Source organism: Euprymna scolopes, chromosome 13, assembly GCF_053919585.1.
Source record: "Euprymna scolopes isolate OS-2025 chromosome 13, ASM5391958v1, whole genome shotgun sequence".
Lineage (NCBI taxonomy): Eukaryota > Metazoa > Mollusca > Cephalopoda > Sepiida > Sepiolidae > Euprymna > Euprymna scolopes.
In genome coordinates this window covers 72,482,330-72,499,990 of record NC_136494.1, presented here as the reverse complement: position 1 = coordinate 72,499,990, position 17,661 = coordinate 72,482,330, and the positions used below count along the sequence as shown (strand labels likewise).

The following is a 17,661-nucleotide window of genomic DNA, read 5'->3' as shown; positions in this document are numbered from 1 at the left end:
GTAACGTTAAATTCCTTTAGAAATAAAGTTAAAACACACACACACACACACGCACACACAAACAAAAACAGAAAATAACTTAGACATGTGCCTGCGAGTATCATGTTTTTCTTTCTAAACAGTTCCCTTCTTGCAAGTAAAGACACAGTACTCGAGCTGAATCCAAAACCTAAAGACCGGGAGTCAAGTACGATAACAATGAGGCCAGCTTATCAAGGTCTCTAAGACGTATTTTCAAACCTACTTATTCGTAACATCAATAATCTGTCGTGTGAACGATTCGCGCATGCGCATTCGTGAAACAGTTGACAAACAGATAAAAATTATATAACCTACAAGTATCAATGTTTCAATTTTCACCCCTCAACAGTTCTTTCCTTCAAATGGAAAACGATTAAAAAAGTTTTCCACGTGTCTGAATCTACCATATACCTATTTTCAAGCCTGTAGACAAAAACTTGTTGAGTATATAGGTTGAGAAAAGTGTCTTCATGCACATTCTCACTTATATATATATATATATATATATATATATATATATATATATATATATAATATAGAGCTATAGGTATCCTGGGCACTGTTTTCTTTTCAAAGTATTAATACATTTACTAATAAATTAAAATAAACTCTTCTCTTAAGACTCCAGGTTTAATTCCTCTAAAAAATACAATATATATATATATATATATATATAGGGGCCCGACAATATTTTTCAGACACTTTAGTATTCGACTTTCCGAGTACCATAGAGTGGCGAAATTCCTTCAATAGAATAGCATAAACATATAAAGACAATACCTGTTATAAAAATGGAGAAAAATCGATTAGGTAAGGAAAAATATTTAATTTTCATCATGTTTTACAAAACACACGCGACATTATTTTTCGGACATCGTTGAAAAACTGTTAATATTCTGTAATATCACCTTTCTTCTCAATAACTTATATCAATCTCTCTTCATAATTATCAAACATATGCACAATAACATCTCTACGTGTTTCTATTAGTTGTTTTTTGGCATCTAGTATTCGTTCCCATCATAGACAAAGCGCTAGCATTTCCCAAACATTTTCCATTAAATTTAGATCTGGGCTTTTTGCAGGCCATTCAAAAGTAGTCATATTCACTTTAGCCATCCATTCTTTCATGAGTTTTGACACTTGGATGCTGCAATTGTCTTGCTGTAGAACGAAATCATTCCCTATCTCTCTTCTTATCCTTGGTAGGGCTTTCTCGTTCAGCAACTGTTTGTAGCTTTCGCTGTTCTGCCGTCCTTTTAGCCACTCTAACCATATATTTCCATTAGTAAAGATCATACTCCAAACCACGACTCCTCCTCCTCCTCCTCTTCCTCCTCCTCCTCCTCCTCCTCCTCCTCATCCTTTCATCTGTCATTTGTTCAGTACAACAGGCGCACCCCTTCTCGACAAGTACACCATCCATCGGGCCCATCAAACTTGAAACGCTTCTCATCAGTAAATATAACCTTCTTAAAGTCAACGTGCTTTGTTAACCACCTTTTAGCATACTGCAGTCTTGCTCCTTTGTGTTTCTTTGTTAGTGTAATTGTTTTCTTAACCTTTGCATATTTCAAACCAATCCTATGCAGCGTTCTTTGTACTGTTCGGACGTTTACATCAAATTCACATTTTTCCTTCATTTTTCTTGCTGTAACTTTTTCTCCAGATGTGAAAAGCTGTGTCACAGTCCTCTTCATTCTCGTTTCAGTCCTCTTGCCAATTGATCTTTTCCGTCCTCTCTTCTTTTTCCGCTCGGAGTTTGTCTTCAGCATGTATTCAACCCTTTATTTCGACAGCTTCAAATCCATGGCAATGCTTCTGATGCTGAGACTTTCTCGCTTCTTCCGTGCCAAACAAGCGACTTATTTTGAATGCATTTTACCTCATAAAACTTAATTGTTTTATCAGTAGAATAGAACAGATAATTTATTCTAATGATGAGAGTTAAGTGTAAAGCAGAAAATTTGCATATAGCAACATATGCATAGACATAGCTCTTAATAAAATAGGATTTTTGTCATGTCCGAAAAATAGTGTCGCGCAAGTTTTCGCAAAAATCACAAAAAAAGTAAAATTATCAAAGCCAAACTAAAAAAAATGATTACACTAGTAGTGGATTTTCACTTCTCAACTACGTACTTACAACTCAAATGTTTTTGACACTAATAACCACCTTGAAGTACTTTTCCCATATATATATATATATATATATATATATATATATATATATATATATATATATATGTGTGTGTGTGTGTTTGTGTGTGTGTGTGCGTGTGTGTAAAGTATTTGATCCTCACCGTTTTTTTCATTTTTATAGTTAATTATTACTAAATATTTAGTGCTACATTTCTAAAATTCTATTAATGTTGGAGATTTTTCACATTGTGATTATTATTTCCCGCTCTTATTGGTATTTACTTTTTAGTGTATATAGTTTTAAACGCAGGCGAATATTTAATTTGTTGAAAACATTCTTTATTCCTATAACCTTCATACAGGAAACCACATTGAGGAAAAATTAATTTTAAACATTTCAAAGTAAATTATCTTTTCGTACAAAATAATTAACATCTGAATATTTTTTAAATAAAATAAAACGAATGCCCCTTCTGTAAATATGTGCATTAAAAATTGTAAAAAATTGATGCGTTAAAATTACATTCAGATTAAAAGTATGCAAAGTGTAGGTGTTTAAAACTTGTTAAATAAATAGAATGACGGAAAAAAACATTTAATAATCATTTATTTTATAATTGGCAAAGAAAAACTTTGGCTGTAACAGACGCGCGTATGCAACTACCGAGCCGTGTGGCAAACGACGTCACGGTATGGAAAAAGAAAGACTATATAAAGGAGAGAGAGAGAAATAGAGAGAGAGAGAGAGAGAGAGAGAGAGAAAGAAAGAGAGAGAGAGCAAGCTAGAGAAGTCGATTATGACAGATGCGTGGGTGACGTAAGAAGAAGTCACGCTTGGCCAGAGAATGAGGAAATAAACCTCGTAGTTAAACAAAAAGGAGTCGAGTTATTATTTATCCTATGTTCCTTATGAAAGGTTAACTTATCATGTGTAAGCGTCTTGGTTCCCGGACAACGTTACATAGCAACATCAGGCAATTTTCTAATTTCTTTCTAATTTTTAACGTTTGCAAATAATTACCCCAAAACAAAATAGTAGTAATTGTAATACTACTTCCTATTCACCAGGAAGGATTAGGGGTCAGAGCTGTGGGAAATTGACCGACGTTTAAAATAATTAGAAGTGCAGTAAACAGAAGATCATTTTAACGGTTCACGAACGAGTGTTTAACATTAGCAACTTGTTTTCATATTATGATTCGTAAGTAAACGTTTACAATAGGCATTGTTCTTTGGTAAAAAATGTCTTTACATTGGTTCCACGTGTTGGTAAATAGACGAATTAAGCCAAAGTTCTATTATGCTGGCATCATAACTGTGTGCTATCATTAGGGCTATGAAAACAACATATTCTTTTCATTGACTTGACTCTCGAGTATATATCCGACACAGTTAGACACAGTTAATCAACGGAGAACCACATCACTCGATATAAAAGCTTATAAGATAACAACTGATACACACTCGATAGTCAAAACAATGAAAATAACATGCTGTTGTCCTAGCCCTAGTTATCATGTGTACTTGAAACAATTTTCAACCACACAGAAAATCCTATATAAAAAGAAGAAAAAAATAAAAGAAGAAATGGGTGGGCTAAAAGGCAGAAGATATATGGCAGAGGATTTGGAGATATACATGTTAATCAGAATAATAAAAAGCAATCAAATACGTTAAAAATAAGTAGAACAAAAAATGTCGGCCATATTTAAGTGGAGGAAGATTAAAAAAAGAAGAATTTGTAGAGGGAGGATGAATGGGAGGAGGTGATGGGGGAGGAGATAAAGTAGAAGAAAATCAGTAAAACATCTGTTGATGAAGGGAGATATCATCTCTTCTCTTCTCTTCTCTTCTCTTTCTATATAAATAAAATGAACTCATTTTTTCCCGTCGGATTTTGACCTTAATAGGATTAAAAATCAAGATATTTCATGCAAATATGATATATGCACAAACGGCAGAACAATATCTGAGGTGTGTTATAGCCTTATTATTTCTCAAATTCCTCGATAATCTTAGATTTCTATACTTTTTCTGCTGAGAAGTCACGGCCAAAATCGGTTAATATCAATGGAAGTGGTAAAATATTTTCTCTCTAATAAATTCCTCCTCCCCCTGCCACCACTTAACACCGTTTGGGGATCGTTCACAAGGAACAGTTGAGAAGAGAACACCGGTTTGGCTTCGTAGTTCTTTCATGTAAAGTTATTTAAAATCACTAAACTAAGCTGCAGTGCTCTGTGGCGTAGTGGTTAGCGTGCTGGATAATTCACATTATATTTTCACGTTCGCACCGACCAACCGTAGTCGTTTTTTTTTTTTTTTTTTTTCCTAAACAACTGGAATGGACTTTTCTTGGTGGCCGAACTGTTAACGTTGCAGATGTTTTTTTTTTTTCACACTTTATTTTCCTACTTTTACTCATGACTCCGGGTTTGATCCTTCCTACTTACTTACCATAACATTTTTTAAAACTCCCCCCCCCCGTCCCGAAAACAAACACTCGGGCAACGCCGGGTACCCCCGCTAGTAAGGAATAATGAGAAGTAGTAGGCATAATTTTAGTAATATTTTAGTAGTAAATGATGAGAGAGGGAAATAGAATAATGATGCAGACGGAAAAGCATGAATAGGAATTACTATCTATATATTAATACGATAGCGTGTGTGTTCTTTTTTTTGTGTCACGCTTACATCCAGGCTCGTTTAATTATGTACTTCCATTTCTCGCAGTACATAATTTCACCAAGAATGCTTCATATGTTTTCGTTTCGGTTTCGATTATAGCAGATGGAACTTAAGTGAACTTAAGTCATCTATTTAAAAAAAAAAATTATAAATAATTTTATCAAGAGTTCTTCATAGGTTTTGGTTTCGGTTTCGATTATCGCTGAAGAAACTGAAGTTTATATATATATATATATATATATATATATATATATATATATATATATATATATATATATATTGTTTTTTTTCATGAGGTTTGATTTCGGGTTCGATTCCAGCCAATGCACCCAAGTTGTATGGTTGGTTGGTTGGTTGGTTGGTTGTGTATTTATTAGAGGGGAGGTGATAGAAATTTTCTTATATATCTACAAAAATAATAATAATAATAATAATAATAATAATAATAACAATAATAACAATAACAATAATAATAATAATAATAATAATAATAATAATGATGATAATTAGTAGTAGTAGTAGTTGTGGTGGTTGTATTAGTAGTGTTATATCAAAATATTCTTGGTAACAAAAAAAATGGTGCTTATATATTGTTGGTACCGCGCTAATTTTAAATAGTTTTTAAGGTTAAATTCAAGTTTCACGATATCTTCTTTTTTTTTATTAAATTGTGCGCAGGAAACACAGAATAGTTACAAAACACCCTCCCTTCCGATGTTGAGAATGGCTTTCGAAATAATAACGTTATTATTTCAGCGCGGTATCAAAAACACATAAGTACCCCCCCCCCCCCAAAAAAAATGATAGCCCTAGACGATTTCTTCATTCCGTGTCATAACAAAGACTGAAATAATGGTTTCCTTTTCAAGTTGCTATCCCTTTTATATAAATGTCAAACAGAATAGTTGAAAGCCGGTAGTTTAATTGGCTTAAATAGAGGATTTTTGCCGTAGTCTATTTTATGTCACAGCCAAGAAAGATTCGCCAACCGCAGTAAAAACGTAAACATATATTAGTCATTTATTCCTTGTTTGAGCCTGCCCATCGACCTTCCATAACCTCCAAACTTCCACGGCCATATATTTTTTGGTTTGTTATTCAATACTTCCAAGAATATGCAATATATTACAATAGTAGTAGTAATAGTGGTAGTATTAAAAGAAGAAGGGGAAGGATAAATATACAACAAGCATGCTGATCAAATTAGTGAAAATATATATATAAAATAAATAATAATAATAATAATAATAATAATAATAATAATAATGAAGCGTTACATGGAACCGATAATGATAATGATGAAGCGTTACATGGAACAAATAATGATAATGATGAAGCGTTACATGGAACAAATAATGATGATGATGAAGCGTTACATGGAACCAATAATGATGATGATGAAGCGTTACATGGAACCAATAATGATGATGATTAAGCGTTACATGAGACCAAGAATGATGATGATGAAGCCTTACATGGAACCAATAATGATGATGATTAAGCGTTACATGGAACCAATAATGATGATTATGAAGCGTTACATGATACCAAGAATGATGATGATGAAGCGTTACATGGAACCAATAATGATGATCATGAAGCGTTACATGAGAACAATAATGATGATGATGATGATGATGATGATAATGAAGCGTTACATCGAACCAATAATGATGATGATGAAGCCTTACATGGAACCAATAATGATGATGATGAAGCGTTAGTTGGAGCCAATAATGATGATGATTAAGCGTTACATTGAACCAATAATGATGATGATGAAGCGTTACATGGAACCAATAATGATGATGATGAAGCCTTACATGGAACCAATAATGATGATGATGAAGCGTTAGTTGGAGCCAATAATGATGATGATTAAGCGTTACATTGAACCAATAATGATGATGATGAAGCGTTACATGGAACCAATAATGATGATGATGAAGCCTTACATGGAACCAATAATGATGATGATGAAGCGTTAGTTGGAGCCAATAATGATGATGATTAAGCGTTACATTGAACCAATAATGATGATGATGAAGCGTTACATGGAACCAATAATGATGATGATGAAGCCTTACATGGAACCAATAATGATGATGATGAAGCGTTAGTTGGAGCCAATAATAATGATGATTAAGCGTTACATTGAACCAATAATGATGATGATGAAGCGTTACATGGAACCAATAATGATGATGATGAAGCCTTACATGGAACCAATAATGATGATGATGAAGCGTTAGTTGGAGCCAATAATGATGATGATTAAGCGTTACATTGAACCAATAATGATGATGATGAAGCGTTACATGGAATCAATAATGATGATGATGAAGCGTTACATGGAACCAAGAACACTGAAGCTGTATATCTATAAGTTCTCTACCCCATACCCCCCGATCACCCAATCACCGCATTCCCCCCAAAAAGAATGAGACCAAATAGACGACAAAGAGTTAAGGAGGATGGGAAGACCAAGGAGAGAGCGCTGACCAGACCACCGCTGGACAAGTGCCAAGAGAACTGGGACTCTAGGGATGCTTATTGCCACTCAAATTCCAGTAGATACCAATAGCCGCTGCTAGCGGGAAATCAATTGTAAGCGGCTGTTGCGATAATGCAAAATCATTTGCAAATGTTATCGAAAGAGGTGGAGCGTATTGGACATCTGGAGAGACTTGTTGTCACTAAGCTTCCAGGGAACATCACCGATTGTTTTCAAGGAGAGATTTTTGATGACTTGTGTGGAAGCTCCTTGTGAGCCAATAATAATAATAATAATAATAATAATAATAATAATAATAATAATAATAATAATAATAGCAGCGACGGACACTTAAAAATCAATCAAACAGAAAACAGAGAGACAAAAGATATGACAAGAAAATAAAAGTGGGAAGAAAACAACTAAGAAGATTCATAAGGATGACAAAAGATGAAAATAACGAAAACACCTGTACATGGATGCGAAAAGGACTCATAAGCCGAGAAACTTAATCCCTAGTAACTGCAGCACAAGTCAACTCGATAAGAACCAACCACATCAAATCAAAGATTAACAAAACACAAGAAAATAGCAAATTCAGACTCTGTGGACAAAGAGACGAGACGATAAACCATATAATAAGTGAATGCCGCAAACTGGCCTAAAAGGAGTACAAGAAAAAAACACGACCAAGTGGGAAGGTAGTACACTGGGAATCATGCAATCAGCTGCATCTCGAACGCACAGACAAGTGGTATAAACACAAGCCGGAACAGTACTTGAAAACGAGAATCACAAAGTCCTATGGGACATAGACATACAAACTGATAAACCCATCCAAGCAAGAAGACCAGATGTCGTAATAATTAACAAGAAAGAAAAATCCTGTCAAATCGCAGACTTTGCTGTTCCAGCTGACTACAGGGTGAATATCAAAGCAAAGGAGAAATGGAGCAAATACACAAAGCTAGCAAGAGTGCTGAAAGGGATATGGAAGATGAAGAAAATCAAAATAATACCTATAATAGTACGAACACTACGAATAATCTCCAAACATTTTGAAAAAAAGGAATGACTGGAAAAATACAACGAACAAAAATAATGAAAACAGCTGAAATATTAAGAAAACCTCTTGAATGTGGAAACTACCACACAGGAGCCACGAACGCAGACCAGACAAACTGCTGCAAAGGCAAAACATGAAACACTACATCGAACCTAGAACACTAAAATCGCATATCGATAAGTTCTCTAACCCACCCCCACCCCCATTGCCATATCACTGCCCTTCCCCAAAAGAGTGAGACCAAATAACCGAGTATAGGGAGGCTTATTGCCACTCAAATTCCAGGGAACACCAATAGCCGCTACTAACGAGAAATCAATGCAGATTTATTTGCTAATTTTATCGAAAGAGGTGGAGAATACTGGAAACCTGGGGAGACTTGTTGTCACTCATCTTCCAAGGAACACCACAGGCTGTTTTCAGGGAGAGATCGTTGAAAACCTGTGTGAACGCTCCTTGTGAGCCAATGATAATATTCACCAAACACACGCACACAAAAAAAAGCGGTGGTTGCAAAATATTTTCCCATCACAGAAAATACTTTTAAAGGATATTAAAAGATGGAAAGACTGAGGCGGAAAAGCACTATCCGCACCTCCACTGTAAAGGGACGGCAAATACTAGAATCTTGACTAGATTTATTGTAACTCCTATTCCAAAGAATGATAAGATTTTTCATCAGTGCTGATTCTATGGTGCACGGCCGTTGTGAAAACGTAAAGTAATGAGTAACAGTGATAGGAAGAAGTAGAGAATGCTGGAGACATTTGAAGACTTACTGTCACCCGGATCCCATGTAACACCACGTGTTTGGCTATTAGTGGATCACCGGTAATGGCTAGTGCGAGAACCTCTAATGAGTAAATATGAATGCAAATAGTGATTGGACTTGGGGAGGCTTATCGTCACCCAAATTTCAGGAAAAGTCACTGCTCCTTACCAGCTCGAAATAAATGGAAAACGGGTGATACGATAACGCAGTCAACTGCTAAAATTCTGGAGAAACTTCTTTTCACATCGACTCTACGAGATAATAATAATAATAATAATAATAATAATAATAATAATAATAATAATAATAATAAAGAAAGTAAAAAAACACAACTAATAATAATAATAATTATAATAATGATAATAAACAATTATAATGATAATACATATAACATTACAATGATAATAAACAATTATAATGATAATACATATAAAATTATAATGATAATAAACAATTATAATGATAATACATATAAAATTATAATGATAATAAACAATTATAATGATAATACATACAAACTTATAATGATAAAAAACAATTATAATGATAATACATATAAAATTCTCATGATAATAAACAATTATTATGATAATACTTATAAAATTATTATGATAATAAACAATTATAATTATAATACATATAAAATTATAATGATAATAAACAATTATAATGATAATACATGTAAAATTATAATGATAATAAACAATTATAATGACAATACAAATAAAATTATAATGATAATAAACAATTATAATGATAATACATATAAAATTATAATGATAATAAACAATGATAATGATAATACATATAAAATTATAATGATAATAAACAATTATAATGATAATACATATAAAATTATAATGATAATAAACAATTATAATGATAATACATATAAAATTATAATGATAATAAACAATGATAATGATAATGCATATAAAATTAAATGATAATAAACAATTATAATGATAATACATATAAAGTTATCATGATAATAAACAATTATAATGATAATACATATAAAATTATCATGATAATAAACAATTATAATGATACTACATATAAAATTATAATGATAATAAACAATTATAATGATAATACATATAAAATTATAATGATAATAAACAATTATAATTATAATACATATAAAATTATAATGATAATACACAATTATAATGATAATACATATAACATTATCATTATAATAAACAATTATAATGATAATACATATAAACTTATCACGATAATAAACAATTATAATGATAATACATATAAAATTATAATGATAATAAACAATTATAATGATATTACTTATAAAATTATAATGATAATAAACAATTATAATGATAATACATATTCAATTCTCATGATAATAAACAATTATTATGATAATACTTATAAAATTATAATGATAATAAACAATTATAATTATAATACATATAAAATTATAATGATAATAAACAATGATAATGATAATACATATAAAAATATAATAATAATAAACAATTATAATGATAATACATATAAAGTTATAATGATAATAAACAATTATAATGATAATACATATAAACTTATCATGATAATAAACAATTATACATATAAAATTATCATGATAATTAACAATTATAATGATAATACATATAAAATTTTCATGATAATAAACAATGATATAATAATGATAATAATAATGATAATATTAATAAATATAATGATAATAATAATGATGCTAATAATAATGAGTATAATAATAATAATAATAATAATATTGACAATAATAATGATAATTATAATTATAATAAAGAGGATAATAATCATAATTATAATAATAATAACGATAATGATAATAATGATAATAATAATGATAATTATAATAATGATAATAAGATTGACAATAATAATGGTAATAATAATCATCATAATGATAATAATAATGATAATAATATTAATAATAATTATTATAATATTGATAATGATAATACTTATATTAATAATAATAATTATATCAATAATAATAATGATAATGATAATAATAATAATAATGATAATAATAATAATAAAAAATAATAATAATTATAATTATAATAATAAAAATAGTAATAATAATGATAATAATATTAATAATAATAATAATGATAATAATAAGATAAATAATGATGATAATAATAATTATGATAATAATTATAATATTAATAATAATAACGAAGAAAGTGAAAATAACACTACTAATAGTAGCAACGCCAGGAAAGATTAAAAAAAAACTTTGAAAAAAAAAATAATGGGAGAAATTGGGATCCACGGAAATACAACGAATTTCAATAATGAAAACTGCAGAAATATTAAGGAAAACCATTTAATGTGGAAACTAACACCACAAATAAACTACAAACTGAATACAGAAACGGCTACAGATGCAAAACACAAAGTAACATTACATGAAATCATAGAAAACTGAAACTGTATAAATGATAAAAACTGCGCCTAATTTTTTTTTTTTTTAGTATCATCATAAACAGGTACCACACCAAATAATGAAGGTCAAGGAGGAGGGGAAGACCGTAAGGATAAAGCACTAGCCAGATCTCCGTTGGAGATGTGCAAAGAAAACTGGGACCTTGGGTAGGCTTATTGCCACCCAAATTCAAGTGATGACCAATGGTCGCCGCCAGCAAGAAATCAATGGTAAGCGGCTGTTGTGATAATGCAAAATATTTTGCAAAGGTTATCGAAAGAGCTGGGGAGTATTGGAAATCTGAGGAGGCTTGTTGTCACTCAGATTCCAGGAAACACCACAACTTGTTCTCAAAGAACAATCTGTGATGATGGTTTGTGTGGATACTCCTATTGAGTTAATAATAATAATAATAATAATAATAATAACAAGAAGAAGAAGAAGAAGAAGAAGAAGAAGACGACGACGACGGAAGGCATTGGTAAAGTACCTTTTTATGAAAAAAAAAGAAAAAAGAAAAAAAACGTCGCTTCTACACAGACACGGTCCACATCGATATGCATGTTTCCGACTGTTTCTAATTTCAATTTACAGAACAGAAAATTGAAAACCACGACAAACATGCAAAAAGGCTGGCTGCAGTAAGCCAGTGAATTCAAAACCAAATAGCTTAACTATGTGTAAAGTTAAATTTAGAGGTAAAAACACAGCAGTTGTGTAAAAAATCAGTCTCAAAAATAAAAAAAAGTTGGTCCACGTTTTGATTTAAAAAACATTATTAAACTATTCCAGTAATTATCGGAACAACCGGACCCATGAAAAGTAATTTAAAAAATTAACAAATAAACTCGGTATACCAAGTGTAAGAGCGATATTATGTTGGTGCAAAAGTGATGTCGTTTTTTGACGTTAAACTTCAAAAGATAATAATCCTTTCATAATAATCTGTATTAATCGAAATAAGAACCATTGGAATCGATACATTTTTTCCTACGAGAAACAAGTTTATTCATCCCATTAGCATAGGAATTCGGAGTTCTGGAAGCGATGGAGTTATTGAAGGCCGATTCGATATCATCTCGCCTTTGAAAAAGTGATAATCGGCGCACGAGAGGTCCAGTGAATATGGCGGATGAAGCAGAGTCTCGTAGCCCAATTCGTTCTGCTTCTGCAGGGTCAGTTGAGCAACATACGGGCGAGCGTTGTCATGGAGGAGAATTGGTCCCTTCATATTTATCAATATCGGGCATACACATTAAAGCTTCTGGGGCATTTCGTCCATTTGTCGGCAGTACTTCTCCGCCGTAATCGTTTCGATTGGATTCAAGAAGTTGTGATGGACGAGACCGGCCGCAGGCAACGAAATAGTCACTATAACGTTTTTTTTAGTGTAATTTCGGGTTCGGGAAGTGTTTTGGAGCTTCTCCGGCATTCGACTACTGCGCCGAACGTCGCCTGTTGTCGTAGAGGACCCACTTCTCATCACACGTCACAATCTGTTCGAGAAATGGGTGGTTTTGTTGCGCAGAAGGAGCGTAGAAGACACCTCCAAACGACGATTTTTTTTTATTATCGTTCCATACATGCGGCACCCATTTATCCAACTTTTTTTTACTTTCCTATTTGCTTTAAATGGCGAACGACTGTTGAGTGGTCGACGTCGAGTTCAACAGCAACTCGTGTGGTTTTGCGAGGATCGGATTCAATTAAGACTTTCAAATGTTGGTTATCAGTCATTGTCGGCCGGCCGCCACCGTCTTCATCTTCGAAGCTCTAGTCACCATTGTGAAATTTCTTGAACCATCGTTGTGCCACATTTTCCTTAGTGATACTTGGGCCAAACGCATTATTGATATCATGTGATGTCTCGGCAGCTTTTCAGCCTAGTTTGAACTGGAACAAGAAAATCGTGCGAAGTTGAATTTTGTCCATGCTGTCGAAAATCCTGCAAAAGAAAATTAAAAAAATGAATGAATGAAGAGATTAAGAAAGGTAACGAGCAACACGATTCGATAGAGCGAAAAACGCGCTTAAAAATGCTAAATAACATGGCTATATATATATATATATATATCGATGAATTAATTCAGAAATCATATATAAAAGTAGCATATATGAGAAAACGATATTATTTTGCACCAACCTAATACAAACAATTGCACGCGGATGGACGGTTAGAAGCTTAAAACGATCTTTTAGTTTGAATGTACGAGACAGCGGGTGAATTTCTGGCATTCAGAAGGATGCCTCATTTCCAGCTAAGACGAAATTATGAGAAAGTTAAAAACAAAAACTACGGAGGTGATGGAGGGGGGAGGTTTAATAACCCTAATCTTAAGTCAAGAGACAAAATTAAAAAGTTTTTTTTCATTTAATATTGGTTCTAATTTTTTATTCGTCAATGGTTCGGCCATTTACACTTTGTGCCGTAAACTGAAATCAGAAAGGATCTGAAACATTCATGCCAATATGGGTTCTATACTGTAGAAGTGGCAGAAAGATATTATTAGAAAGAACGAATATCTAGTTTGAGAAGAAAGTACAAATGACACCAAAATGATATAAAAACGTAATAAATTTAAAACAATGGAATAAAGGAAGTAGGGAAAAAACAACAAGCCATCTTATCTGTTTCGTCACATAGAAGAGTTGATGTATAAATAGGCTTAGATCTTGTTTGACGAGATTTCACGTAATGTGTTTGAGATGTGGTCCATAACACGTAACAGTAAAAAAGAAAGAAAAAAATATAAATACTAAAAAACTCGATCATTAACGATATCTAATGGTAAATCAGCCTCAGAAACAAATACGATTATCCGCTAAAAAAACAAAACAAGCAGTTTCTTAGATGCAAAACATTATTCAAGCTAATAGATCCATTATTTCAGACACATTTACGGAAAACTGCAAGCAAAAACATCTTCGAATACACTTTGATACCAACTTATCGAATCTTTAGCTGAAAGCCGAATTTGTTATCAAATACAAGAAAGAAAGGGAGATATTTCTTAACATGCGTCCTTTTAATCAACGCGTTTATTGATGGAAATTCTATTTCAGACATATATATTAACATGGGAAAGAACTGTTATCAAGGATGCATCTAACACGGTTATTTCAAATAAACTATGATTTCAAACTAAATCAGAGACGACAAAAGATATGCAATTTGAAACAAGCTTTGCATATCAAATAAATGCTATTTCAGATGTAAGCATGAGAGACTGACGAAAATATTTTTGTCAAATTTTGCCTGAGAAAAGGATATGCTATTTAAAACAAGTTTGGCTGACGAAAGAAATTCTATTTATAAAATAAGCGTTACAGATTGGCAAAAAAATGTTACTTCAAATTTAATCATGAGTGATAGAAGAATATGTAATAGAAACCAAGCTTGACAGACCAAGTAAATGCCATTTTAAATGTTAAAATGACGGACAGAAAAAATATTTTAAAGTTAGTCAGGAGAGAGAAAAGTATATACTACTTAATACATGCTTGACTGACTGACGAAAATGTTATCGCAAATTTAATAGCGGGAGACTAAATAACAATTTCAAACAAGCTTGACAGACCAAAAAATCTACTTCAAACGTTAACGTGACATACTGACGAAAATGTTATTTTGAAACTTAGCCGTGAGAGAAAAAGGAACATGTTGTGTAAACAAGCTTGGCAGATCCAAATAAATACTATTTCAAACATAAACGTGACAGACTGAGAAAATTTTTTTCTTTCACACAAAGCCGTGAGCGATTAATGAACATCTTATTTAAAACAAGTTTGGCAGAACAAATAAAGTCTATTTAAAACGTAAACATGATAGACTGTCAAAAACGTTATTTAACATTTAATCGAGGGAGACAAAAGAAGTCTTTAAAACAAGTTTCGCTAACGAAATAAATTTTATTTGAAATGTAGGCGTGATGGACTAACGAAAAGGTTATTTAAGACTCAGTCGTGATATAAAAAAAAGAAAAGAATTATTTTAAACTACATTAGTATGTAACGGAGGGTGGACCCGCATATGGCAGTAGCAGCAACAGCTAACAGCCAACAGCCAACATATGCAAATACTGAATTGTGTGCGAGGTTACGTCACGGCGAGAAAAAAAGGACAAAATATTATTTAAAAAATGGAGAACGTGGACCTTTGAAGTTACAGAAAGAGAAAAAGAAAGATAGATAGATAGATAGATAGAGAGAGAGAGAGAGAGGGGGGGGTATGTATATATATATATATATATATATATAACTACTTAATTTACTAACATAACGTTAATATACGAAAGTATAGATTTATGCGTAAACGTTAAGTATTTACTTCAAAAGTGCTCAATACGTAGGTAGAGCTAGTTAGTAAGTTATAAAGTGTGTATGGCGATTAAGCTACACTGAATATTCCGCGTTTCATCCACTGTAGGATTCCTCAGGCTTATGTGCATAAGCCTGAGGAATCCTAGAGTGGATGAAACGCGGAATATTCAGTGTAGCTTAATCGCCATACACACTTTATAACTTACTATATATATATATATATATATATATATATATATATATATATATATATATATATATATATATATATATATATTAAAACCTAACCGTGTAACATGCTGACAGAAACCCAAAACTTAACAATTGGGATACAAAAGAAAATGTTGTTAAACACGTTTCGGCGATTAACAGACAGGTCTTCATTAATAGTAGATTATCATTTGAAAGCGTAGTGTTGTGTTATATTAAAAAGCAGATGTAAACAAATAGAATATACATTTTAACTGACTATTTGATTTTTATTACTACGTCATCACTTAAAGGCCAGTCGAAAATAAGGGTTACTGAATTGGACGGATTAACAGTTGGATAGTGAAAAATATTATGAGACGATTAAAACTTCCCAATACTACGAAAAAAAAAACTTCGTTACTTATAAGGTAGATTTATATATTTGTTGAGATTGGATTTGAGAAGGCCATGAGAGAATAAGTTCTAGAAATGTAAGTTATAGGAAAGAAACCATGTTCATGAAAAGAAAGGTTGGTTTAGCAACCTGGGGAAGACTTGAACCGTCAGAATCTCTTTCGTCGAAATGTGTTACGGTTGAGAAAGGTTGTAGAAAATGAATCCTCCCAGGCATTACATACGCCTTCGGGGGTGGGGTTGTCCCCCGATAGCCTGGGGAATATCATAAAACGCTTATTATTTTTGCACGTGTCAGAATGTGCCTGGGAGAGGATTATCTTTATCCTCTTCTAACCTTGTGCCACATCCATACTGCAGCAGGTAGCACGTTTATCCTAACTGACTGATTGCACAATACAAATACCGATGCCCAAACATCCATTAACTTCATGATGGAACTTTTTTTTTCTTTTCAGGTCGTGTGAAAACCTTTTCGCTTCTATACGATTATTGACGCGTTACAAATGTTGATTCTATCTTAGAAGCTGCAAAACTAAGATAAAATAAAATAAATCACAATCCCCTGGCGCCTTCATTCTTGGAATCTTTAGAAACACATCACCACCATACTCACGTTGGAATTCTCCGAGATCTCGTTTCAAGCGAGGTCAAATATCGATTAACCAAAGCATCAAGTAAGCAGTTATCAACCAGTCAGAATAAAGGAACGTATCAGTGTTGTCTATAGGATACAGTTACTGGGAGATATTATAGAAGTCATAAACATTGATAGCTGTTTCTTCTGGCGTAATGCAGCCCGAGTGAAGTTGTTTGGCCAGACGATGGATAATCAGAAAATACCGCGTAGTAATTTGGAGAGTCGCTTTTTCTCTAAATGCTTACCGAGACATTAAGAGTTATTGAATTAACACAAAGTGAGATGCACGAGAGAAATACACAGACATCTTTATAAGTAAGAAGGCCAATTAAAATAAAACAAACTATTCTTCAAGTATAAGTTAATCTCAGAACTAAAGTATATATTACGTTTCTGAATTTTTGAGATAATGGTTGGTTATTGGTATTAGTTGAATTCTCTAGACTACGGTTCTCATCTGGAGTGT

At 32.3% G+C, this 17,661-nt stretch overlaps 1 protein-coding gene across 1 annotated transcript in view; it reads left to right on the top strand.

The window, feature by feature from the left end:
* The window catches only part of LOC145292069 (corticotropin-releasing factor receptor 1-like), a 670,744-nt gene that overhangs the window by 544,380 nt on the left and 108,703 nt on the right, over window positions 1–17,661 (top strand). The window lies entirely within an intron of this gene.